The sequence below is a fragment of the Acomys minous genome (genome assembly GCF_964271855.1).
Source record: "Acomys minous genome assembly, chromosome: 4".
Taxonomy (NCBI): Eukaryota; Metazoa; Chordata; class Mammalia; order Rodentia; family Muridae; genus Acomys; species Acomys minous.
In genome coordinates this window covers 58,903,996-58,922,424 of record NC_140486.1, presented here as the reverse complement: position 1 = coordinate 58,922,424, position 18,429 = coordinate 58,903,996, and the positions used below count along the sequence as shown (strand labels likewise).

Genomic DNA, 18,429 nt, shown 5'->3' with positions numbered 1-18,429 from the left:
TCTTTTTTTTAAGAGTCTTCTGGGGGGAAGCCTGTTGAGAGCATGCTCAGTGCCTGGCACTTCTGAGTTCACTGACATTTCTCTCCTGCGTTCTGAGCCCTAGGGAAGGTGAAGCAGGGATTCATGTTTGTGACAGAAAACGAGAGGGACACAGAGAGAACTGACAAGTCATCTGACGGCATTGTGCATCTGACTTACTGATGAGACAGTGGATGAAGAGTGGGAGTATCTTACATGAGTCCAAGGAAGGTTTGACAACACCCAGAAAGTCACCGAATCAAACTCTACTGGCACAGGAGCTGTTTATTTCCCAGGAGCATGTCTGCCTCATGTCCCTGCTCTGCTCACTCCATGGAGAGAAGCAGTGTGTGGGAGCTGTCGACTCCATGTGAGAACTGGGATGGATATAAAGCCTTAGGAGTTGGGCCCACGGCCGTCTATGTTCCCTGTGAGTCTCTCTCCTGCTATGGCAGTAGTTTCATGGTTGCCATAGTGAGGAAAGAGGAGAGGTGGGATTTTGAGTACAGTTCCCAATGTCTCCCTTGGGTGGGGAACTTAATTGCTGGCTGACTTCTATGTCTTTGAAAGTTGTCTTGAGGTATGAGGATAACCTAGTTCCTAAACCCAAAGGGCAGAACCCTAGCTGCTCGGACCTTTAAACTGTCTTTAAGGCCATCCGTCCTGAGGTTCCTGATTATGAGGGCATCCCAAATCACCCCTGGATTCAGGCTCAGGGGGAATGGAGACAGTGTGGGGACTGGGCCTTGTGCTGTTTATTCCTCACAGTGCTCAGGTAGACATCACAGCATGCACCATGGCCAGGAAGGGACAACCATAGTGCCCTGTCTTGGTGAGACACCACACATCACAGTGTGGCATTGGTAGTGTGAACTGACAGCACAGGGCAGGGACTGCAGGGGAGGGAGACTGCATTAGTTTAAATGTGTTCTGGGGGGTGGGGGGTCTTGACCTTTATTCAAAGAAGACTCAGGAATATTCTTTTCTTTTTCTTCTTCCAGATTACCCAGAACACAAAGTGTATTTTACTTATAACAACTTCTAAATGAACCATCCACAAGGCTCCAGGACTTCAGTGTCAAAACTGATGGTCAACTTCAGCCAGACAGGGAGAGCCATAACTCTTTGGGTAGCAGCAGACCCCCTTGGTGAAGAATCTTGTCTCAGGAGAAGATGAATATTTTTTAGCCCAAGGACCCCAAGGATTTAGGTTGAGCATTGGCCCAGCACAAGAGCTTGTCTTGCAAGGGTGTGAGTCATTGCCACAGGGGCATCCATGTATTAACCACACCCCTGGACCACTCTCAAACAGTTGGGATCATGTATTGGGCACAAAAATCTCTCTTCAGAGACTAGCTAGTCTCTCCAGAAGGCGAGGCGTTGATGTGTTAGACAACAACTTGGCATTATTTAGGTAGAAGGCTGAAAAAATAAACAAGATGTGCTGAGCACTTGCTCTTAGCTTGTCAATGATAGACACTGTAAGTCCTATTTGTTACAAAGAAGGATAAAACATGTTAGGCTAGGAAACTTAAACTTTTGCCTAGATCTTTAAAAATAGGGGTAAAGAGGAGATAATCCAAAGGTGCTGAGGAGAGAGTGTGAGCGTTAACTTCAGATATGGTTTGAGATGCCCTGAGAATTCTAGTTGTCTGCATCAGAAGGCATAGTTCCTCACCTACTTGACTTGAACATACGTTTCTTAGAAGCAGTGTAGCCTAAGGCAAATAGGCTTAGATTAGAAGCCCTTAGTCTGGGATGGCTGCTCTACCGCTCGATAGAGGTGAGATCTTGAACAGCAAAGACACTTTATCTCCTTGAGTCCCTAACTCATCTGGGAAAAAATACCAACCCTGTCCATGTTGATCCAAAGAAAGTGCTTAAAATATGGCAGTGGTGGTTATTATGAATTCTGACCCCTCTGTTGTATACAGTGCCTTCCACATTCTCTGAATCTTGAAAGCCAGCTAATCTTAGTATTCTTCATTTGGACCTCCCTGTGTTATCTGCGATTGCCTTTTAAGTGCTTCACAAGTTTGTGGAAGCTTCTTAATTTGAACATAAACTTGCTGTGGACCTAGGCCTGGTCTTAGACACTCACTGGATTCTCAGAACATTGCAGGTTCATAACAGGTACACAAAAAATCATTTCTGTGATTGATTTATATTTCTAAGAGGACCAAAATAATCCCAAAGTGTTCTCAGAGGAAATAGATCTTGGAGTTGACACTGACAGATGAGTAAGTAATGACAAGAATTGTTCAAGGGACAGAATGGCTGGTGAGGGCAATGATAGGATATTGTGACAGTTTCTTTTCCAACTTTTTACTTTTCTGGCTGTTGATGCTTCTAGAACATCTAGCAGGTTTTAAAGTCATTTATCACCTTGGTGCTTTGTGCGAAAAATCAAATGAAACAAAACTGAAAGAGAAAAATCTCCATCCAACAGCTGGACAGCTTAGTTATTTTTAGGGACAGGAGAAGCCAGTGTTTGGGACTCAGCAAAACACCCCACTCTGCTTGGAGTTGGCCAGTGCCTGGAAATGCATGCGTCTAAGCATTTTCTCAGCTGCAACTCTCTAGCACATGTGAGTTGAAGGGAAACTCAATCCATCTGTTTCCTCATTCATTTACATTGAACTCATCAAAATAACACCAACATTGCTTTTGCATGGAGACATTTTCTGTGATTTTACAGGAAATGTCAATATATTATTGAATTCTTTTTTAGTACACAGGGGTTCTCAGCTTTTATCTTTATGGAGAACACAAGAAGAGTGGAGAATGTTCTGGGTGCCTGACAGCTCAGACTTTCCACACTCTGCCCATCTCTTGAGTTCATCTCTGGGTAGCTCATAGAGTCTGGACATTTTGGAAAGAGAACAGAGTAAAAGCATCTACCAGGTCTCAGATCTCTTGTCCTTGTTTCTGGCAGAGCCTAAGAGATGACCCAGGAGAGGAAGAAAGCACTTCAGAGGCAATTTGGTCAGTAGACTAATTATGGGACAAAGAAAGTTTTGATTCCAGACGTTGTGTGACCTTGAGCAAAAGCAATTCCTTTTCTGTTCTTTAATTCCCCAAAATGTGGCAGGAGAATGATAGTGCAGGTTTTGATTCATCTCCTGGAAATGGCTCATGTGGTTGAAATGTGGTTTGTGATTTTAGGAAACAAAATTACCACAGAAAGGGCTGAGGAGATGGCTCAGTGGGCAAAGTGGTTGTTGTGCAAGCCTGAGAACCTGAGTTCGATTCCTCAGAATTCACGTGAAACAACTTGCAGTGTGCAAGTATAATCCCAGTAGTGGGGGAATGGAGACAACAGGACACCTGGAAGGCACAGCCCATGCTGTTCAGTGACGTAGGCAAGCCTCAGGTTCAGTGAGAGAGCATGTCTCAAAAAGTATGTTGGAGAGTAATTGAGGAAGACAGCTGACTTTGACAGTCTGGGCATATATATATGTATCTCTTCCTCTCTACACACACACACACACACACACACACACACACACACACACACACACGCTCACACGCGCTCACAAGAACACACCACATAGTAAGATATTATCCTTTTCTAAATTCCTAAATGGTAGTGTTGCCCTCTATGGTGGAGAATACATTGAGTAAGCAACCTCTAGTCCGCTCTCGTTCTTTTTCAGACTCAGTAAAGTTTGAACTTGTAATCCAAGTCCCAAGTGATCATGACTGAATCACAAAAGGACTGGTGTTTCTGGTAGCAGAGTCTCCCAGACACTTAATTTGATACAAGTTCTTGAGCGGGCACTGATGGAGATCTGTGTGTCCAGGCTCACCTAGACAGAGCTAATGTTCCATTGTGCACACCCTCCACAGAACTAGGCACCAAAAAGGACCTTGGGTGCACCCATGTCCTAAACCAAGCACAGCTTATCTGCACTAGTTAGTAACTGGAAGTGGTGAAGTAGCAGTGGGGTGTGCTTGGCATGGTTACTCGGCAGAGGAGAGGCGGGTTGCCTGGGTTGGTTGGAAGATGGGTTGGAGTAGAAGGGAGTCACTTGCATCCCAGCTGGTATTGGGTTAGCTATCTTCTTCTCATTTCCATTCTGCTATTGTCAGATGGGAATATGAAAATGAGCCATGTACTTACACAATCTTCTCTTCCTCCTCTCCCCTTGAGCACATTTTGCTTGTGTATGCATTCCCTGGCTTTGGGCAAGAGAGACTAAGGCATCTGCCAGATTGGCTATTCTTTCCAGATGAGATACTCAATACTAGAAAGGAGAAAGAGCATGAGAGGAGAGAAGAGGAGGAGGAGGAAAAGGAGGAGGAGGAGGAAAAGGATCAAGAGGAGGGAAGGGAGGAGGGGCATGTAGGGTGCCAGGGAAAGCAAAGTACAAAAGTTTGATGGTAGAAACTTGGGAAATGCATCAAAGGGAAAAAATGGGGTTCCAGGAGTCAGAAGAAGGCAGTGGATATAGCAGGGAGGGAGAAGAGCAGAGTTAAAGGGCAAGAAAGGAGCTGGGGAAAGCTATAGATTTTGATGTCCAAGCCAGAGCAGCTTCCCAGACCTGCTGTCCGGCCGGCTGCTTCAACATCTGCATCCTGGTGGGGTGTTTCCAAATGAAGACGCCTCTTCCCTGAACCTCTCCACCCATGGGGTGCCTGCCCACTCACCCCCTCCCACAGTATTCACTCGTGCTCTTATTTACCCCACCAGTGGTGCTCAGACAGCTAAATCAGCTTTAGATGTGGCTAACACCAGGAACATCCAAGAGAAGAAGCATTTATGATCGGCATCACGACTCAGGCTCAAGAGCAGATGACCAGCTACGCTTTGCTCCTGTGACCTTCCCTTGAGAAACTGTAGGTCCGTGCACAGAACAGGGAAGAGGGAGTCAGAGTTTGGCAGACAGAATTACATGCAATCATAGATGCTATATAGTAGGGACTAGCAGTCACTCACTGCTGATTTGGCCAGAAAATCAAACAATTTTGTTTTGTCTTTTTTAAATTTTTTTTTTTTTTGCCCTCTTCTGACTTCTGGATTTAGGTAGAAAGAATTCAGATAGATGTCATTTCTCAACATCTCAGGCCAGAGTTGGATCATGGAGTGGGTGCTGGGTTTCAGATGGGACCTCCAACACGAGAAGGAGGAAAAGCCTGGTATCCCAACCAGCCTAAGTTCTGTAAGTATCCTCTTGACCTTTCCAGGGTTCATTGGCCTTGGATGTTATCCTCAGCCAACACCCCATGGCTTCTCAGCCAGTGTACAGTGTAATTAACCTCTGATAATCTAATTTCTAGTCAGATGGAGAAATATTCTTGTTCAGCTCTTCTCTGAGACCTTAGACTAGGAAGGCCTCCCCGCTCCCTTTGCATAAATCTCCTGTTATTTTTATCAGCCCCATCTTGCTACCTTAATTTGCTTCACATCTAGGAAGATGTTGAGATGAAGGTCTTGGGTCAAGGTCAAGGTCAAGGCAGACCATTTCACATATCCTCATCGCACCTCTATGGAGATGGACTGTGAATACAGGGAGGCACTCAAACTCTATGTGGAGAGCATATGCCAGAAATGATGACCCAGTTTGTCAGAAAAGACCTTATTGTCTGTTGTTGAGCCTAGCCATAGAGGGGATCCTGTAAAAATACTTATTATAGCTTGCCAGGTCCAAACTGCTATATGTTGTATGAATTTGGGGGGGAAGGGAGGAGGAGACAAGAACCAATAAACAAATACTAATTTACTCAAGGTTTTACTGATGGCAGATGAGAGAAATGAGCCCACCCAGGTCTAACTTAGTGATAGAATGATTTTATTGGGGTTATCTACAGAAGCCCGAGTGACTCATAGGCAGCTGTATCAACTGAAAAGCCTAGCACGGCATGGGTGATGACTCAGGATAGCTGCATCACTGGAACGCTCTGTAATCCCGCAGCCAGCTCAGATGATGGAAGAGCCTGTTCTCCCCAGCACTTGTTACTACTTATATAACCTTGGGAAGGGCTCCTACAAGCATACTGAGCCTTGTAAATTTCATGTACTTCTGAGCCTTATGAATCTCTTCCCTCAAGGAGAGAATGCTTTGGTTTGGAGGAGACAGCTATACAAGAGCACCAACTAGCCCCATCTTGCCTTTTCATAAAGTACTTACTGTCCTTGTAAGGTGTCATACTGTTTTGTTGGCTAGCTTTCTGTCCACTTGATACAAACTAGAGAGAGAGAGAGAGAGAGAGAGAGAGAGAGAGAGAGAGAGAGAGAGAGAGAGAGAGAGAGAGAGAGAGAGAACCTCAGTTGAGAAAATGCCTGCATAAGAGTAGACTACAGGCAAGCCTATAGATTGTTTTCTTAATCCATGATTAATTTGAGAGAACCAAGGCCATTGTGGGTGGTACCACCCCAGGCAAGTGGTCCTGAATGCTTTAAGAAAGCAAGCTGAGCAAGCCATATGGAGCAATCCAGTAAGCAGCATTCCTCCACGGCCTCTGCATCTGCTCCTGTCTCTAGGTTCGTGCCCTGTTTGAGTCCTGCCCTCATTGCCTTTGATGATCAACTGTAATATGAAAGTGTACATGAAATAAACTCTTGAGGACAGTATGGGTGAAATTTTCATGTAATATAAATTTATATAAGCAGACCTACAAGGTAGCAATGGGATAATTTTTGGTTAAAAGTTTACTATATATAATTTGATCACTTGTTTACCCTCAAAACAATCCTGGCAGGTATACCATGCTGTCCTACTCACCAATAAAGACATGAGGCTCAGGAAGATTATGAAAATGGCTTTATGTCAGGTGGGGCTAAGGCTTTGACTTGGATAAGGGGAAATCAAATATTTAGATCTTACTTGCCCTGAGGAGTAGCTCTGACCTTTGTTGAAGGGGAGAAATCAGGCCATGGCTTCTTCTCTGCTCCTGTAGGACCACCACAGCTAACTCCAATTGCAGCTTCTCATGCCTTCTAATCTCTCACTGGTTTTGAGCTGCTACAGCAAAGATAGAACCAAATAAGATAATTTTATGCATGTGGATTCCTCGCTTTGCCTAATCTAGGGGTTTTGGGTGACTCAGGTGAGGATGGTGTTGGTTTTGCTTTCTGACACTCTTGTCACAGCCCATGATGGAGCAGTCACCGAGTGATCAGCACGGCTAAGTCTTGCTGACATTTTCAGAGCTGTCTATTTGCCTGACTCTGACATGAGCAAACTTTGTTGTAAGGTTGTGGCAGGAAAGTGACAGAGAAATTTTGCTGCCAGTAGGGCTTATCTAGGTCCTTACAGAGTACAGAAGAGTGTGGAATATTTGCTGGTAGCCTACATGTCCACACACAGAGGCCAGGTCCCTGATTTTAGTCCAATGTCCTTATCCTCAGCCTGGGCCCCAGAGAACTTTCTGGTTATTTCTCAGTTTACCCTTGTTTGTATATGGTATATACAGCACTGTTTGGAACCTGGAGTCACATTCACTATAACCACTTGCTGACAGGTATAAGCATCTTTGTCCTCAGATGGTGTTTCACATGAATTTTCTTCTGTCTGGTTAGTGGTCCTTTCTACTTGGCTCTGCTGTCACTATTGAGGGCATCTTGCTCCTTGTAGGTTTTGTTGCTACTTCATCTGTGAGACGCTACGTCTCATTTCATGTCTCTTGCCTAAAGCTCCTTGCAGTCTGCCATTGAGCATGAAGTCTTCCTGAATGCACAATTACAGACACTTCTTCATCTCCCAGGGTGAATCTTAAGATTACTAAGGCTGGAAGGTGTTCTATAGCAAAAGGAACGTGTCATGAGTGCCTCATCACCCATGTATGACATGCTTTTTGTAGGGACAGAAGTAGAAGAGTCTGTGCTATGATGGCTGCCAGTACCTTTGTTCAGGGTATTCTTTTGACCTCAGTTTTACCTTAGACCCAGTTCATGGCTGGGCTGGAGGTACAGTACTGGCAAATGTTCTGTTGGCTTCAGAGCACCCATCCAACCTTCTAGAACTTCGTGGATTACTGACTGTTTTCCAATGGTCCTTTGGGAGTCTGCTTAGCCCCTCATGTGACAGATGTCCCATTACACCATTCCATTTTCATTCCAGTAGGTTTCCAGAATTGTTTTAACTCCAGTTAAAGTGCAGAAGCCTCCACATTGGCCGTCTTGCCTCTCGGCCGTTCTGTTCTATCTGCCTCTAAGCTTGCAGGGGAAGGGGAAATGTGTGCACCTTCCCACTGCTGTAGCCACTGAAAAACCTTATTTCTCTTTTAGGGTCCAGTGGATCCTTTGAAGCTCCAGAAAGTGTTCACTGATAATTCAGTCTGCACAGTTTAATGCCTACGATCTCTGGTGTGAACTTCCCTGAGGATCATGGGATCACTTCATCTCCCAGTTATATTCTGCCTGACTCTCAGAATGCCCTTGACTATATAATTAGTAACTCTTGCTTTTCGCAAAGTAGTCCCTGCTTGGACTATGCTCAGTGAACTTTTGATGCCTGGCTCCTATCAGCGTTGGGGGTACAGGTAGTCTAGCTACCATCAGGGGATTAACCCCCCTTTCTTTGTGCTGACCCTGAATTCCACTCTGGTTCATTAAGACTCTGCAGGAAGTCTGAGGAACTGGCTTCTGTTTGCAAATTGGTCCAGTTAAGGCCCCCACCCCACCACCCCCAGCTTCACAGCCCCTGTAAACGCAAGAGTTTCCTTCCAGGTGTTTCTCTGCACCACTATGGAAGATGTGTGAATTTTGGCAAAGCTTTTAAACTGGCAATAAATAACTAAAAATTCAGCATACCATTCTGCATATTTTATAACTCCATCTAATAAAGAAATAATCTAAGATGGCACCTGCTAAGAAAACTTAGTTTATTGAAATATGACTGTAATATAGAAAAAGATGGCTAATACACCAGGCTGCATGATATTAATGCCCTATTCTTCAGCTGGTGTGTTTAAAAGAAGTCTCTCATGTATTTTATTTTATTTTATTAGAAGCCATAACATTAGCTTTTAAAGACATTGTGAGAGAATGAAGAGATCTGGACTATTAAAAAAAAACTCTTAGCAACTAGACCTGTTGTTATTCTCTATAAATGAAACAAACTAAACAACAACAAAAAAAAGTTTTTCCCCATAAACATTTTTTTTCTTGGCTGGAATATTAGGACAGTATATTAAATTCCCCCAAAAGGAGGCCCCAGAACTATTTACATAATAATGCCTCCGCTGTGGTTGTGACAGATGGGTTTCACTGACACAGACATACTGTTAGGGGCTTAGCAATAGATTAAAAAAACCCGCCACAATACTGTGCAACATAATAAAAGTGTATTGTAATGTACATCATAACTTGTGGCCAAGGTTAAATTTGCAGACAGAGTATGAAAGTCGTATTCCGTTACATGAAATAAATATTGCACGGAAAAGCATTAGAGATGAGTTGACTCAACCATTTATTTTTAGTTTATATTTTATTCTATTTTCTTGGCCCCATTTAGGCAATATGTTTTTAATCACATGAAATGTGATTGTTATGAGCCGCTTACCTCCTGCTTGAATTGAAGGACAGCCTGGGATCCCCGGAACTGATGAACTCTGCAGGCTCATGTTTCAGGAGGTTGGAGAAACCATCAGAGAATGGTTGGTGATAAGTTTCAAGGCTCAGCCAGACATGCTCTCTGAGAGTAGACTTCTTTAGCTTATGTAGAAAATTTGGAGGCTGGAATTCTGGGGACTTTACTCATCATCTGAGAGGCAAAGAAGACATGAGAGCAGAAAGGAGCACAGGCTGTCTCATGTGTGGCAGAGCATGAACATGGAGGTGGCTGGGGATGTGTGACAGTCATGTGACAACCCTGGGAAGTCTAGGAAAATTGAGGCCTTTAGGTCATTCATCTGTGGTAGAGATTTGTCCTAGGAATAAAGCTGCATAAAGACCCCCAAAGGAATAAAACTACCAAATATTTTCAAAGCACCTTCAAAATTTCAGGCTTGTTTTGTTTTAAAAAACCAGTGTACTTGCCATATAAACCTACAAAATTGTACATATGTACTCACTGGGCTCTACCTGCAAATGAGGTGGATGCTCTCTTCCATTCCCCAGGAGCACACACAGACATCTTCCATTCCCCAGGAGCACACACAGACATCATCCATTCCCTGGAAGTATGCACAGACATCTTCCATTCCCCGGAAGCATGCACAGACATCTTCCATTCCCCGGAAGCACACACAGACATCTTCCATTCCCCGGAAGCACGCACAGACATCTTCCATTCCCCGGAAGCATGCACAGACATCTTCCATTCCCTGGAAGCACGCACAGACATCTTCCATTCCCCGGAAGCACACACAGACATCATCTTCCATTCCCCGGAAGCACACACAGACATCTTCCGTTCCCCAGATGCACACACAGACATTCTGCCCATCCCCACTTGAACACTCAAAACCATACATGATTTAGCAACATAGAGAAAACTGTTCTCATTTGAGAGCCATGAATGAGTGGAGATTCAAGGCCAATGTGCTGGGTAAAAGTGCTAACCATATACCCAAACAGGTAGCTCAAAAAAGAAAAACATAACCCTAGGGTGTATTTTTCCCGTTTTCATCCCTCTCCTGTCAATTTTATGTCAGCTCTAATATCTGTCAAACTTAGAGATCCTTAGCTGCCTGGAATTCTCTCTCCTTTGGTGTGCATTTTTTTCAGGGTTTGGTTGAGTCTATAAACGTGGAATTTGATAATATTGTTTGTTAACTGTTTCCCACTAGGTTGAGTAGAGTTTTGAAAGAGACCTCCTCCCTTGGAATGTTCTTCCCTTAACTCCTTTCTCTTGTGACCAGAAAATACAAGCAGAAGCCAATTTCTTACCTTCGACATGAATTGTTAATACTCAGCATGAATCTAGGCCCAGCTCAGTAGTTATAGAGCAGATGGGTGAATGAACGGCACAAGACTGTTAAATCACAAACTCAGTCATTTTGCCAGTCAGTGTTGGATCTAAGGATCTAACTTCTGGCTTTGTATGCTAGTTATTTGTCTTACTGTTGCCATAAAATACGTCACAAAAGCAACATAAGGGAGGGAGGTTTTGCTCTGGCTCGCATCTGGAAGGCATACAGCCCATCGCAGTGGGGGAAAGCATAGTCGAAGGTGGCCTCACGGTATTGGCAGTAAGAGGCTGGTGCTTTTCCCTCCTCATGTGTAAGCAGAATCAGAAACAAGGTGAACTGGACAGGAAGCAGGACCAGCCTGTAGTCTCTATGGCTCACCCACCAAGCACTTGCTTCTTCCAGCTTAGGATTCTACAACACCCCCTAGCGAAACAGTGCCATCAACTGGGGACCAGTTTGCCTCCAAACCTATAATACTATGAGGTGTTTGTCCAGAATTCTGATACTTGCCAGAGGATGAGGAACTTATTGTCGATGAGTTCTTAGTTTACCACTGCTATGATAGACTTTACCACTGCTATGATGATAGACTTTATTATCAACACACTCAAGGTGAACTGAAAGACTCATTAAAAGCTCTCACATGGGCGCTTTCAATAGTTGATCTGGGGAGGTGTGCTTCCCTTGCAAGCATGAGGATCTGAATTCAAGCCCTAGAACCCATGTTTTAAAAAGGTGGCACTGTGGTGTGATTAAAATCCCAGTGACAGGGAGAAAGAGACAGATGGATTCCTGGAACTCTGGCCAATCAGCCTAGTCTACTTGGCAAGTTCCAGGCCAGTGAAGGACTTGGTCACACAAATCATGGTGGGGCAGCATTTGAGGGCCAACATTAGACATTGTTCTCCAGCCTCTACAGGTGTGCTCACACAAGCTCACTCTCGCCAACACACACACACACACACACACACACACACACACACACACACACACACACACAGGAAAGAGGGAGAGAGAGAGAGAGAGAGAGAGAGAGAGAGAGAGAGAGAGAGAGAGAGAACATGAGAACACAACAGTGTAACAAGACATAGAACAAACACCCAAATGAATACAGAAACATCATGCTATGTCAGTTTCCATTTATTCCACTGCCAGTGGAGTCTTGTGTTCCCTACTGGACAATGAATTCTCTGAGAACGAGGAGGATAGAAGTCAAGGTAAGCTTCTGGGAGATTTTGTAGACTTAGAACTAAATCTCGCACCCCTCCCCCCAATATTAAAGCCTGTTTAGTTTACATCTAAGTGGAAGGGCCAGGCAGGTCTCATCATCCTGGTGACTGAGGCACCTTTAGGAAGGGAAGCCAGCATGTACTGCATGCTCTGGATATGGCCTATATCATACCAGGTTTTTCATGTGTATTATTTTACTTAACTTTCATAACTACTTATGACTGGGCATTACTCTAGACAGACAGGCTTCCAAGAGTGAACAGCCTTAGCTGCCATACACGAAGACCATGAAGCTTCCAGAGCTGACATTTCTGTCCTGTCAGTAAACAGACTTGGTTGGGGAAGAATGGGATGAGCTGAACAGATACAGACCAGAGTGGAGGGTACAGGATAAATCAGCACGTGATTAGAATGCGCTCCCATTTCCCCTTCCCCATGGTCTCAAGGGCTCTGTAGTGGGATACCCCAAGGGGGTAAGGCCCTGCCAAAAGATTTGAAGTTAATGGTTTGAAAGGGAACAGTCTTCAGGGCTGGGAGATTACCTAACAGGTTACCTAAAGGGCAAGACCAGCAGGAGCCTAGGGCAGAAGGGTCCTGAGGACTTGTGAGGCTGCCCAGTGTTTTGAGCTTGTCTCTGAGGCTTTTTGTTCCTGATTACTTTTCTGCCAGGCCCACTCCCTCTGCTGTTTTCCGTCTGGCTCCTCTGCTTTCTTGCTTTCTTTTAAGGCCTCTGAGTTGCTAGGCAACTCCAGTTTGGAGCTGAAGTTCTCACTGTGGTGAGCAGCTTTCATGCAGGGAAAGGGAGTCTGATGGAGCCCATGATTACAGGTGTCTGTGCAGAAAGGAAGACAACAGCAGCCACCTCCCTTCACCCCTCCTCGCCTCCTGGGGAGAGGAAGCTGGAGTTCTGGACAAGGGAAGCAGAACTATACTTAGATGGTTTGATGTTTCCCCAGCATTTCTTCTGTTCCCTCCTCTCACCATCAGAGCTTCCTTGACTCTAAGCATCATATCTTCCTGATATGCTGGCTCCTGCTGCCTCACTGTGTGCCCTGTGATCTGGATCATCCAGTTCCTTGTTACCTCCCTTGCAGTTGCTCCAGCTGCCATCCTGTTAGGGACATCTAATTTGGACATGCATCCGTGGCTTAACTGAAGCAAAGTGTTCATAGACCCTTTAGAAGCAGCAGCACAGGGCTTTCAGCTGGATGGGAAGGGGCAATATAAGAACTGAGCAGAGGGGACTGTCAGAAAATAAACACAGGGACACCTTGGGCTTCAAATTCACAACTGTAAATGTTAGCCTAGTCTGCCCACATACCAGCTACAGACCGTTTGTGTAGCTGGGGAGTGGTAAGCTCTGGCTACACAGAGCTAATGACTTCACTAGAATAGAGAATTAGGTGATAAAATACAAATAACCACAGTAGTTGTTGGATGATGATGATATGATGATGATTATTATTATTGTTGTTGTTATTATTATTATTATTATTATTATTATTATTATTATTATTATTACTTCATTATTTTTGAGCCAAAACTTCTCTGTGGCCCAGACTGGCTTAAAAATTATTACATAGTACAGGGTGGCCTTGAGCTCATGGTGCTGACCCTGCCTCAGCCTTGTAAGTGCTAGCTTTAGAGGTGTAAGCCACCCCATCTGGCTTCAGATAATATTTCTATGGCTTTTCTGTATTGGTTTCTTTTCTCATCACTATGGACAAAATAGTGTGTAGAAGCAGCCAAGGGGAGGAAAGGTTTATTTCAGCTCATGATTGTGTATGAAACCACCCCAGTGGGGAGAGCATGGCAGAGTGACTGTGTGGGTGCGGGGGTGTGAGAGAGCAGCTTGGTCAAATCTTGGTGGGTAGGAAACAAGAAGACCAGGTGGGAACCAGAAGCAGCTACCATCTTCAAAGGCCTGGGCACCACTTCTATGCTCTATATATGTGACCTTAAAATGTGCAGCTGTAGGGGTGCATTTAAGACTCAAACCAAAGCAGGTCTTGGTTGCAGGAGCAATTCCGGTCAGAGATGGAAGGCCATGAACTCCTTTAGGAACTCCTACAGTATGAGACCTTAAGCACTTGAAGTCTTCACGCATATCCATCGTGCGCCATCCTAAAGGGCTGAACGGTGTGGCTAATGGAACTGTTCTGAATAAACCTGACAGAGCTTTGCTGTCTGTTCCAAGGAGCTCTGGAAAGCACAGAAGCTTGGAGCTAACCAATCACAGCTCAGCGATTAGTTAAGGTGGAACACAGAATCTCAGCATGGCCAATCAAAGGTTTACTTTGTGTAGGAGGCATCTCTTCATGCTGGATGAAGTCTAGCTTCCGGGTGATGAGCCTAGTACTGCTTAAATATTTTGTACTGTCCTTGAGAAGAGTACAGCCAGCCTGAGGACATCAGAGCCAGGCAGAGACAGAATCCAGCTGGGACTGAGCCAGAATGCCTTTCCATGTTTACATTTCATAAATCAATATATTCCTGTTTTATATATTTTTACTCATTTATTGATATTGATATATTTTGAATACTAAAGCCAGTGCTACAAGGTTTGTATATGTCCCTGAAAATATCATGCTGGAAATGTAATTCCCACGGTGACAAAGTTCTCATGAAGGACCTACAAGTAGTGCTTAAAGATGCTACTGGAAAACTGAGTTATTTATCCTGGAAGTGGGTTAGTGGGAGCTCCTGGTGATGGGATGACTTCAGCTCTTCTCTCCCCTATCCCATTCAAGCACTGGTGTGAATTTCACTTCTTCATGGGATGGCATAGTAAAGAAGATTCTCACCATATGTAGACTCCTCAGTCACGGACTTCCTGTATCTGCTATTTTATAAATGACCTAGTCTCAGGTATTCTGTCACAGCAGCACAGAATGCAATAGGGCAGCCATTTTGCATGAGTTTTTCCTACATTGGTTATTAGGTCTCTATCAACGTTGTCTTCCTCCAGATCCTGAATGTTCATGGGTGACCTCCAGGTGGAGGACTCAGTGCTTTGACTAAGCCCTTGTTAGTCAGACCTTCTTGGTGAAGGCAGGGAGTCACCTTCTTCCTTTTTCTTCTTGTCAAAACAGATTTGCCTTGCATTTTGTCTTTTCTGGGCTCTGCCCTCTGTAAGGAGTCATTTGGTTAAGTTACATTAGAGTACTGATGGCTAAAATTTGCCCTAGGCATCAACAATCCTGTGTGGCAACTGTGCATTTGGATGGCAGTTCCTCACCATAACACTTTTTCCCAGGCTCACAGTGGAGGAAGCCAGCCACTAAAGCTGGTTATTGAAGAGATGAGTGGTGTCAAAACTATCCTTCTAGTCACTGAGGTTCCTTGGCTGAGCGTTCAGTCACTCCTCCTCTGCCTATGGCTGAGGGCCAGCTCTCCTGGCTTAAAGTGAAGTGCTGGTTCTCTACCACTGTGAAGAGGTCATGTCCTTCCCACAGAAGGCAGGGAGAGGTTCTGATAGGAGAGCATTAGACAGACCACTATGTCCTTTCAGGCCCTTGACTCCAGAGGCACATTTTAGAACATCTATCCTCTTATTTGTAAGATAGAGGTGTCGTATGAGATGGTCTACAAGCCCTCCCACAGCGTGGCACTGTGGGTGAGAGTCTGATTCTGAGTGATCTCCAGCCTTCCATGCTGTGGGATGACAGTGACCTGCAGGACAGTGATGCTTTTCACGGTGCACACTATGAAAATATCACAGTACTTTCTGCTTGGGCTTGATGGGGGTCATGCTGTAGCTTTCTTCAGGTTTCCTATAATCTATGGCCATTTGATGCTAGTGACATTCACCGTGCCACCTCAATGTGAACCCAGTAGGATTTAGTTTTATATCTGGAATGCACAACAGGGAAGACAGTGCCACAAATGCCTTAGGCTCCTGAGGTCTTTGCCAACATTAGTTGATATTGACAACATCTTGTCAACTGGTGATGATGATCTAAGGACTGAAGTCCACTCAGAACAGACATGCTCAGACTGATGTGTTACCTTCTGTTTCCTGTGCAATCATGATATCTTCCAAAAAGCTATCCAGACAGAAAGAACCTCATGGTAAACATCAAGCACAATGGAAACACTGCATTTCCTGATGTCAATAATGTTCAACAGACGCAGTTCCGATTGCCATCCAGAAAGTTCTATGAATGCAATGTCGATGACCCCCACATCCATTGCACCATGGCTGATATAAATTGATATGAAGGCATGCCCAGTGAATTTCAGCGACAATCAAAATATCTTAATCAAGGTTCATCTGATAAACAGAAAAAAAAATCTACCAGGAAGAAGTGTTTGATTTTTGCAAATGCACTCAGCAAAATAGTGTTAGTCTACTGTCACACCCAGGGGAGCAGATGCTATAAGCACGTTTCCAACAACAGGAAGGAAGTGGGGGCTCAGAAAGAGGAGCTATCCACTTAGCCCCACATGGCAAGTCAGGGGACAGACATGCAGTCTGCTGGCTGAGCAAGAGCCTTGCTTCCTGAGCCTTCTTGGCTTGTTCTGCCCCTGGTTGTCAGCTTCAAGATTGGAGTCAGAGATGAAGCAAATGCTTAGGCAAGGAAAAAATGTCTTGCCAGCTTGCTCCATGGGGAAGGAGAGTCCGTGCAAGGATATGAAGCTGGAAACAGAGTGGTTTGGAGAGGAACCTACCAGACTAGGAAGATGAAAACTGAAGGGAATGTGGCATTGATAGTCATAGCACAAACGAGCCTAGAGGCTGTAGGCAGGAACTCAGGATAGGTGTCACAGAAACGGGTCCCACTGCAAAGTCTCATTATTGGTGCTTGCTTGTTGGGGTCCGTGAACCTCCTGACACAGTCCAGGCCTTGAACAAAGGCCAAGGATTTATCCAGAAACGGCAATCCCTGTACAAAGATGATCCTGGATTTAGAACAGAGGAACAGTACTTTGAAGGAGTTCAAAGAACGGGCACTTGCTCCCTGGTGGCTGTATGCTGGATATTTTGAGAGGCGACTAGGGCATGCTTTCCCTCTCTGTGTCTCCCAGGGGCCCCTTCCAGCATGGTTCCTCCCTATTACTGTATTCCAGAGGTTTGGAGCTTGAAAGTCTTAATATGATAATTCCTGCAGTGATGGGAACAAGTCTCTCCCAGTCGGGGCTTGCAAGGGCCATTATTCTGATGGTGTTAATGGTGATGATTAATTAGACCCAGGGATGGCCACAGTGGAAGGAAATAGACCAATCTGATTAGGTGCTGAAGGGTGGCTTGTCTATGCTCATGGTGCGAACGGAAACTGCAATAGTGAAGATGGTGGCAGCGAGCACGATTTTAGAAATTAGAAAAATATAGGTAGTTAACCAGCCCTAACTCGAACCTCAGTTTGTTTTCTTTTTTCTCTTTTTTTGGTCTTTTGAGACAGAGTTTCTTTGTATAACCCTGATTGTTCCTGGATTTGTTTGGTAGACCAGGCTGGCCTCAAGTTCACAGAGACCTGCCTGCCTCTGTCTCTCTCATTTTCTTATCTGGCAAAGACTGGCGCAAATGAAAAACAAAACAAAACAAATTTACCTCTGAGAAAAGGGAAAAATATCTTTTGCCTGTGGTCAGCTCTTGCAGAACCAAATGCTTAGTGTGTCGCATAGCAAACAAACGGTGCCTCTGGCTTTTGGTGGGTTATAGTGAGAGCTCAAACTAGCACATGAAGATATCCTAACTAATACTCTCATGTGATCCACAGGTGGTTGGCCTGTAGTGATGAATGAACACACATGAAGGAGCTGGTCATCAGCTTCCTGATTGGAACAGTGGATGAGAAAGATAATCATCAATGTCTTCTTCAGCATCAGAGACAGCCCTACTGCCCTGAAGAATATGCAAACAAAGCTATGCTCAGAACAGGTTTGTCGGCCTCTGTACCTCCTTCCTGGAGTCAGGCTAGCTTCTTCTGGTCACTGGCTGATGGAGGTGACAGGACTAAGCTAAAGAGATCTTGCAGTCCAGAAGACGCTTGCTCAGGACTTTGGCTACACCATCAACAGTACAAGAGAATCCTTTGAGGCCTCCTGCAAGAGAGGTAGGGCGAGTGCTAGTTTCAGGCAACTTCAATTAATTGATTGACAAGAATATTAATAAAACATGTGTACAGTTCCTAACAAGCAAACAGACAATGCCAACAGTTTGGGTGCCATCGGGAAATGGAAGATATCCATTATATTATTCTTTGACACTCCTTCTTTTAGCTTTTGTTTCTATAGTGTTATCATTTGTGACTCTCTGCCTCAGTTGTGTCTAGCTATCTGCTCCTGTACAGGGAGTCTTCACAAACATATCCACCCTGCTGT

At 44.6% G+C, this 18,429-nt stretch overlaps 1 protein-coding gene across 15 annotated transcripts in view; it reads left to right on the top strand.

Moving 5' to 3' along the window:
* The window catches only part of LOC311596594 (uncharacterized protein), a 167,015-nt gene that overhangs the window by 104,854 nt on the left and 43,732 nt on the right, over positions 1-18,429 (top strand). For 7 of the 15 annotated variants that reach the window (XR_014778892.1, XR_014778893.1, XR_014778894.1 and 4 more), the window contains 2 exons: positions 98-448; positions 1,020-2,595. The exons of 4 other annotated variants lie outside the window; for them this stretch is intronic. The gene's annotated coding sequence lies outside the window, so the exon portion shown is untranslated. Of the gene's footprint in view, positions 1-97; positions 449-1,019; positions 2,607-8,248; positions 8,428-18,429 lie in introns of those variants that run through there. 4 more of the 15 variants (XM_084780204.1, XR_014778898.1, XR_014778900.1 and 1 more) reach the window with 4 other exon arrangements.